The sequence below is a fragment of the Ornithorhynchus anatinus genome, chromosome 18 (genome assembly GCF_004115215.2).
Source record: "Ornithorhynchus anatinus isolate Pmale09 chromosome 18, mOrnAna1.pri.v4, whole genome shotgun sequence".
Lineage (NCBI taxonomy): Eukaryota > Metazoa > Chordata > Mammalia > Monotremata > Ornithorhynchidae > Ornithorhynchus > Ornithorhynchus anatinus.
This window is the reverse complement of record NC_041745.1, coordinates 40,770,444-40,779,494: the sequence shown is the minus strand read 5'-3', so window position 1 is coordinate 40,779,494 and position 9,051 is coordinate 40,770,444. Positions and strand designations below refer to the sequence as shown.

Below are 9,051 nucleotides of genomic sequence, written 5' to 3'. Positions count from 1 at the left end.
CTTTGTGCAGCGGGAGGAGGGGGGATGGGGGAAGGGGAGGAGGAGGAGGAGGAAGGATGGAGGGAGGAGGAGGAGGAGGAGGAGAAGGAGGAGGAGGAGAGGAGCCGGTGGCTGAATGGCAGGTGAAGCGCGCATGCCGGGCTCCGGGCTGGGGGAGCTGGGGAGGGGGCTGGGGGGCCGAAGGAGGGGAGGGGGCTCCCTCATCCTGGAGGGAGACTCGGGGGGGCCCGGGAGGGGACGTTTCCAACGGGAGCCCTAGGTTTCCCGCTTGGCACAGGCCAGAGGGGCTACGAGCCACCGGCTGGAGAAGGACCGGCTGGTGCGCGCAATAGTGGTGGCGAGGGGGCCGGGGACCGGGGGCCTGGGTCCTCCCCACCCCGCCCGACCACGCCTTGGACCCCCGGAGGACGGGCCCGGAGGGGCTAGGGCACCTCGCCCTGGCCGGGGTGGGCACCGGAGCCTCCCCCGTGCCCCCCACTCCCCCCATCCCTCCAGGCGAAGGAAGCCAGCCAAGGTAAGGGGCGACTGAGACCGGGCCGGGGGCGACCCCAGCCCCCCAACCACTAGCCCGGAGAGCTCTCCGCACGCCTTTCCCATCCATCCAATTTCGGGCCAGAGCGTTTTGGGGAGGAGGAGATGCCTGGGTGGGCCCCCTTGTCCATCCCACCCTCCTCCACCCCCCATCTGTCCCGGGGGTCTTCTAGACTGTGAGCCCGTTGTGGGCAGGGATTTCTCTATTTGTGGCCGAATTGTACTTTCCCAGCGCTTAGTACGGTGCTCTGCACACGGTGAGCGCTCACTAAATACGATTGAATAATGAATAATACTAAGGAATTTGTTGCTGAATTGCACTTTCCAAGCGCTTAGTACAGTGCTCTGCACACAGTAAACACTCACTAAATACGATCGAATAATGAGTAATACTAATGAATTTATTGCTGAATTGTACTTTCCAAGCGCTTAGTACAATGCTCTGCACACAGTGAGCGCTCAATAAATGTGATAGAATATTGAATACTAATGAATTTGTTGTTGAATTGTACTTTCTTTAGTACAGTGCTCTGCACACAGTAAGCGCTCAATAAATACAACTGAATGAATGAATGAATGAATGAATGGGTCCCTTCAGGGCGGGCCGCCCCGCTGGCCCAGAGCCAGGCAGCGGTAGCCACCCACCGCGGGGTAATAATAAATTAATAATGATGGTATTTGAGAAATGCTTACTATGTGCCAAGCGCTATTCTAAGCACTGGGCCAGATACAGGGTCCCATGTGGGACTCACGAACTTAATCCCCATGTTACAAATGAGGGAACTGAGGCACAGAGAAGTTAAGTGGCTTGCCCAAAGTCACACAGCTGACAAGTGGCAGATCCGGGATTAGAAACCAAGACCTCTGACTCCCAAGCCCCAGAAGGGAACCAGATCGGGGAAAACTGGGGATGAGGAGAGTGTCCATTCCCAGGCAGGGAAGAGGAGGCCCCCAACGACAAGTTTGTTCCCACCCTGGCACTGCCTGCCCGGATCTCAGATGAATGTCTCGTCTCCACCTCGGCGCTTAGCACAGTGCCCGGCACGTGGTAAGCGCTTACCAAATAGCACTGTTGTTCATTCAGTCGTAGTTATAGAGTGAACAACAGTGCTATTTGGTAAGCGTTTAACGTGTGCAGGGCACCGTTCTAAGTGCCGAGTGGTTAGCATCAGGTGCTTTCCCTGGTCTCACTTGGGTTTTCCGGAGTGGAGGGAAGGGGGCACTCTGGTCTCTTTCCAGAGCTCCCTAAGAAGTCAGGGGACTCTCAAAATGCTTGTTTTGGTGGTCGTCATGCTTTCTGGTTATTGTTTCTGGTAATCTCCCCTTTCTGCCCCACTCTCCCCAAGCCTACTTTGCTCATTGTGGACAGTGAACCGGCCTCCCAACTCTGTCATCGTGTGCTCTCCCAACCGCTTAGTACAGTGCTCTGAACACCGTAAGCACTCAATAAATACAATTAATTGATGGCCTTCTGTGAGGGGCATGGAGTCCAGGTGCTGCTTTTCAGCTCCTACGATTGCATCTCCCCCCCCCCATGCTCCCTTTCAGTAACCCCCCCACTTTATGAGTGTGGGTGTACGTGAGAAGCAGAGAGGGGCAGGGAATACAATTGAGCTTTCTTACCCAATGAGTTCGATGGTTCGGCGCTGTGCTCGGAGTAATGTTCATCCCATAGGCTGGAGCGTTGAACATAAATACTGTGCTGCTCGCAGTACCCGCCACATTGTTTCCGTGGTTCTAGTCGTTGACCACCTCTGAGCTGCATGGGCAAAATCCTAATGCCGAATAACTTTTCGTTATTTTGTTTTTAGCCTGGAGTCGCACCCCAAAAGGAAACCTGTCCAATTTTTTTTCCTGTTGAAAGCTAATTTTTGTGCTGTCAGTCTTAATGAAAAAAGAAAAAAGGATTGCTCATTCACCTCAAAGGGAGATCTACTATGATAGGCAGAGGGGCGGCAGGGGAGAGTTCACCCAGTAACAGGAAGGGGCCCATTGTCCCCTCGGGTCAAGTATTCCTGTCCCCTCACCTTCTCTGACCAACCCCCCCTCCTTGCCCAAGAATCCCACTTGTTTATAGATGCTCCTCATCCTGCAGTGTGATTCCCAGGAGAGCAAATTCCCCTTTGAACCTGAAAGCACTTGGTTCTAGTCCCAAAGGGAGGGTTCACCCTCCTCTCCCCTGGACACAACAAAACGGAACAGAACTGTAGGAACAGTTTTTTCCTGCCCTTTCCACACATGTGACTCATGCACAACTAATGTGCAAAAGAGTTGCCTTGATTTTTCCTAATTCACTTAAAACACACACACACTCATACACAGAACACACACCAAGAAACACATTTCTGACCAAGGTACGTTGGTCTAGTGGAAAGACCGTGTCCTGGGAGTCAGGAGACCAGGGTTCTAGTCCCAGCTCTGCTATTGGCATGCTGTGGGTAACCTTGGGCAAGTAATTTAGCCTCTCTGGACTTCAGGGTGAGATTAAAATGCCTGTTCTTCCTCCTTGTTAGACTGGGAGGGCGGTTCAGGCAGAGATTTTCTCTGACCTGATTATCTTTCCTCTTCTCCAGTGCTTAGCACATAGCAAACACTTAATACTTCGATACTCACCCCACCGCCTGGCTCTTCTGTGCATGTCATTATACTCTGTGGCTTACTCTGTCAGGAATTTATTCTAGCCTTGTCCCCACTAGATTGCAAACTTCTCGAGAGCGGGGAATCATGTCTACCAGCTTTATTGAATAGTCCCTTCCCAAGCTTTTACTACAGTGCTTTGCTCAAAGTAAGTGCTCAATAAAAAGCAGGACTTCCATTATTTTGAAACGTTTCCTCAGCTCCAGAGGGCACTGCGTCTCAGAGCTTTTGTGCATTTATGGTCGGAGTTGGTTTGAATAGGGGATTAAAAGGGACATCCAGTGTGGTCTTTGCCAGAAGAACCTCATGGTCATGGCTTCCTTCTGGACCCTCGTTTCTTCCTGCTACCCTCCAAGCACTGAGGCTCAAAAACGAGGAGGAAACCAATATCGACGGTTCCAGGTCGATTCAGAGAGGATGGATTCCTGATCCTTTGACGCGCGAGGCTCCCGGTGGCCATGAGATCTATCACAGTTTCCTTGAGTGGTAAGACAGGATTTGCAGGAAAAGTTCTTAATGAAGAGAATCCTCGCAGGACCTGTAGGTTGTAAGGTCCTTGTGGGCAGGGATAGTGTTTACCTATTCTATGGTACTGCACTCTCCCAGGGGATTAGTACAGTGCTTTGCACATAGTTAGTGCTCAATAAATGTCACCAGTCTACTGACCAGACCTGCTAATGATGGTGGTACTTGTTAAATGCTTCTTAGGTACCAAGTACTTTGCTGAGTGCTGGAGAAGGTCAATCATCAGTGGTATTTATAGAATGCTTACTATGTGCTGAGCACTGTACTAAGCGCTCGGGGGAGTACAACAGTTATCAGACACTTTCCCTGTCCACAACGAGCTTACAGCTTAGAGGGAAGATATGAGATAAACCGGCACAGTTCCTGGCCCAAATAGGACTTGCATTGATGTTTTGCTTTATTTTTCTCAAGCTCCAGATCCAAATAAGATGATGTTAAAAATCGTACCCCTTTGTATCTGGTAAAGGGGCAGGCAATCGTCTGTGCTCCAGACAAAAACAAAACAGCAGGAGTCATAGCATTTATTGAGCGCAGTGCACCCTGCTTAATGCTTGGTGAATACAAAACAAAGTGACATGGTTCTTATCAACAAGGAGCTTCCACCCTAATAGGAGAGACAGACTAAAATCATTTATAAAACCTAAATCTCTACTTGATTGAAAGTTTTGGCGAATCTCCACTATTCTTCCTTCAGGTTTGTTGGCTGACTGCTGTTTTCACCTGTTGCTCTCTCCATTCCTTTCATCTCCTTCTCTGGAAACTCATTCTAACAGATTTCGGGTTGACGTGCTACTGAATTTAAGCATTCGGCTGCTGTCAGCAACTAGAATGTTCATTTCAGGTGACTAAAAGATTTCTTTTTTCCTCTAGATGCATTGGAATGATTCCTCTCATTCATTCATTCTATTATATTTATTGAGAGCTTACTGTGTGCAGAGCACTGTACCGAGTACTCGGGAGAGTACCATATAGCAATAAACAGACACATTCCCTGCCCACAGTGATTCCTGTTAAGTCCCCATGCTTTCCCCTGTTCACATTATTTGCAAATAATTTTTGTCTATGTCCCCTATTAGGGAGTTAATAATAGTGATAATAATTGTGCTATAGAGAGCTTATTATATGCCAAGCACTGTCCTGAGTGTCAGAGTAGATACAATATAAGCTATGACACAATCCCAGTCTCTCATGGGGCTATTAGTTTATGGGGGAGGGAGACCAGATATCTTATCCCCATTTTTTCTACAGATGAAGAAACCAAGGTCTAGAGAAGTTAAGAGACTTGCCCAAGGTCACACTGCAGGCAAATGGCAGAGCCAGGATTAGTGGGCAGGTTTTCTGGCTATCGGGCCTGGGCCACACTCCTGGGAAACTGTGTTTCTTGCTTTTTATTCTTCTGTCTGCTTTAGTTCCCCGCTGTGGCCTCAGTAGGCCTAGAGAATCAGTAGGGAGTAGTGGACAGAGCACAGGCCTGGGAGTCAGAAGGTCATGGGTTCTAATCCCGGCTCTCCCACTTGTCTGCTGTGTGACCTCGGGCAAGTCACTCAACTTCTCTGTGCCTCAGTTACCTCATCTGTAAAATCGGAATCAAGACCATGAGCCCCATGGGGGACAGGGACTGTGTCCAACCTAATTGGCTTGTATCTATCCAGGCACTAAAAACAGAGCTTGGCACATAGTAAGCGCTTAACAAATACCACAGTTATTATTATTATAATTATTTCCCTAAGCTGGCCACGGAGCTGGTGACACCTGCCGATGGTTGACAGAGGCTACCGCCTCCGCATTCCGAGCCCCGGAGACTAAGATTTTAGCTGGGTTAGGTTCTGTGGGTGGGTAATAATAATAATTGGGGTATTTGTTAAGCACTTACTATGTGCCAAGCACTGTTCTATGTGCTGGGTTAGACACTAGGTAATCAGGTTGGACACAGTCCCTGTCCCCCATGGGTTTACAGTCTTATTGCCCATTTTACAGATGAGGGAACTGAGGCCCAGATAAGTAAAGCAACTTGCCTAAATTCACACAGCAGGCGTGGGGCAGAGCTGGGATTAGAACCCAGATCCTTCTGACTCCCAGGCCTACTAGGCCAAGCTGCTTATTATGTTTTTTCTGTACATATGGCATTGCCGTTTGTAACCAAGCACCTGGGTCAGGTCCTCATGGATGGCAGAATATGCCATCAGAGAGGGTTTGGGTAGGCAAAACTTTCTGACAGTGTGCCAGCATTGTGCTTTGGGAGCAGCATGGCTTATTGGAAAGAGGAATGGCTAGGGAGTCAGAGGGCGTGGGTTCTAATCCTGGCTCTGCCACTTACCAGCTGTGTGACTTTGGGCAAATCACTTAACTTCTCTGTGCCTCAGTTCCCTCATCTGTAAAATGGGGATGAAGACTGTGAGCCCCACGTGGGACAACCTGATTACCTTGTATCTATCCCAATGCTTAGAACAGTGCTTGGCACATAGAAAGTGCTTAATACCATTATTATTATTATTATATTCTGCTTGCCACCCCTTCAGAGGCCTCACACAGGCAGTGGGTCAGAAAGTCACCACTCTTCATCAGGACCCAAAAGAGATAACACTCTCAGGGCTTGGCAGACACCAGGGGTGAGCCAGTTCAGCTTTGATGGGTGGGTGTTGTGGGGATGGGGGGTGGGGGCCCCATCGCCGCCTTCCTATGATCCCTATTGATGGGGGTGAAGTAAATGAGCTCTCTAGATGGGTTCAGTTATGCCTGGTTGATCCTTGAGGCAGACTCTGTTCGCTTAAATACCTATCTTGTGTGTACTCCCAAGAAACCATGGAGTCATTCTGGGCCAAGCACTGTTCTAAGTGCTGGGAGCCCCATGCGGGACAGGGTTTGTGACCAACCTGATTACCTTGTGTCTTAAGAGAAGCAGTGTGGCTCAGTGGAAAGAGCACGGGCTTTGGAGTCAGAGGTCATGAGTTCGAATCCCGGCTCGGCCACTTGCCAGCTGTGTGACTGTGGGCGAGTCACTTCACTTCTCGGTGCCTCAGTTACCTCATCTGTAAAATGGGGATGAAGACTGTGAGCCCCACGTGGGACAACCTGATTCCCCTGTGTCTACCCCAGCGCTTAGAACAGTGCTCGGCACATAGTAAGCGCTTAACAAATACCGACATTATTATTACTCCAATTCTTGGCACATAGTAAGTGCTTAATAAATACCACAATAATAATTATTATAATTCAATCATTCAATCACATTCACTCTGGGCAAAGCACTATTCCCCTCCCCTCAGCACTGTGCTCATTTGTATTCATTATTTATTACCCTATTTATTTTGTTAATGAGGTGTACATCCCCTTGATTCTATTTATCTTGATGATGTCTTGTTTTTGTTTTGTTCTGTTTTGCTTTGCTGTCTCCCCGGTTTAGACTGTGAGCCCGTCATTGGGCAGGGATTCATTCATTCATTCAATACTATTTATTGAGCGCTTACTATGTGCAGAACACTGTACTAAACGCTTGGAATGTACAAATCAGTAACAGAAAGAGACAGTTCCTGCCCTTTGACGGGCTTACAGTCTAATCGGGGGAGATGGACAGACAAGAACAATAAAAAAAAATAGAATCAAGAATCAACAGAATCAGGGATTGTCTCTATCTGTTGCCGAATTGTACATTCCAAGCGCTTAGTACAGTGCTCTGCACACATTAAGCACTCAAAAAATACAAATACGATTGAATGAATGAATGAATGAACAAACACCTGCTTTGAGGGGTTGGATGTTGCAGGGTGTCTTTGTTTCTGGATTGGGATTCCAGGGTGAAGTCTGTTTTGGTTCGATTTAGCTTTCATTTCCCTGTTCGGAGTCCTTATCGGCAGCATACGAAATGGAAATGTTATTCTCAGAAATGAATTAATTTTGGCAGAAGCAATTTTGTGTAATCGCAAGGTGGATAACCTCAAACACCCTTCAGAGTGGCACTGTGCAAAGAGGGCAACTAAGTGCTGTGCCCGCTCTAATTTCAGCCAGTCCTCCTGCTATCGATATGCTTCCAGCTCTTATGTGAATCCCTTGGACCATTAGTTAACAGAGCACGTACTGTTCCAGGAGTGGTGCCCTGTGCCCCGCGGATATTGATATTTTCACTGCACTTTTTCTCCAAGAAGCAGTGTGGTCGACAGGAAAGAGCATGGGCTGGGAGTCAGAGGACCTGGGTTCTAATTCCAGCTCCGACACTTGCCTGCTCTGTCAGGGAGTCAGGGGTGCCGGTTTGGAGGATGGTAGGGAAGCAGAGGGGCCTAGTGGACAGAGCAACGGGCCTGGGAGTTAGAAGGTCACCGGTTCTAATCCTGGCCCTGCCACTTGTCTCTGTGTGACTTTGGGGCAAGTCACTTCACTTCTCTATGCCTCAGTTCCCTCATCAGCAAAATGGGGATTCAATACCTGTGCTGCCTCCCACTTAGGATGTGAGCCCTATGTGGGATCTGATTAACTTGTATCTACCCCAGTGCTCAGTACAGTGTTTGGCACAGAGTAAATGCTTAAGAAATACCACAAGTATTATTATTAATAATAATATCTTCTTGGTTAGTTTCTGGTATTCTACTTGCAAGTTTTCCTTTTTTAAACTCAATCCGTAGTGGTAGTTTGGTCTGAGTTGTCTGTATCAGGGTTGCACTGAGTTCCATTAGCTGGGCCTGTTTTTTTTGTGTTTTTTTTTTAATGGTATTTGCTAAGTGCTTGCTCTTTGCCAGGCACTGTACTAAGCACTGGGTAGATACAGGCTAATTAGGTTGGACACAGTCCATGTCCCTCATGGGGCTCACACTCTTAACTGCCATTTTAAATATGAGGTAACTGAGGCCCAGAGAAGTGAATTGACTTGGCCAAGGTCACGCAGCAGACAATAGGAGGGAGCAGGAATTAGAACTTAAGTGTTTCTGACTCCCAGGCCTGTGCACTAGTCACTAGACCACACTGCCTCCCTGGGTTGATCTCGGACGTAGTTCTGCATAGTTTGTTGGGGGCTCAGTAAATCCACCGACTACTTGCTGGATTCCAGGCTCTTTAAGATGACTCAGGTCCAGGCTCCTCTCCACAGAATTGCATGGCTAATCAGTGTGGTAGAAGAGCTGGGGGAAAAGTCCAAGATTGCTCCAGCCATTCTCAAGCTATTGTAGTCTTAGTCTTAGTCCCAGGAATTCAGTTATAATACCAAGGGAGAAGAAAGGCGAGAAGCCGGGAGGCCTAGCCAAAATAAAATGGCCAGGGACTCGGAGGACCTGGGTTCTAAAATAATGTTGGGATTTGTTAAGCGCTTACTATGTGCCGAGCACTGTTCTAAGCGCTGGGTAGACACAGGGGAATCAGGATGTCCCACGT

General features: G+C 48.4%; 1 protein-coding gene across 1 annotated transcript in view; it reads left to right on the top strand.

Moving 5' to 3' along the window:
- The first annotated feature begins 316 nt into the window (after window positions 1-316).
- PDE4B (phosphodiesterase 4B) overlaps window positions 317-9,051 on the top strand; it is a 294,866-nt gene continuing 286,131 nt past the window's right edge. The window contains exon 1 of the mRNA XM_029083418.2: window positions 317-514. The gene's annotated coding sequence lies outside the window, so the exon portion shown is untranslated. The remainder of the gene's footprint in view (window positions 515-9,051) is intronic.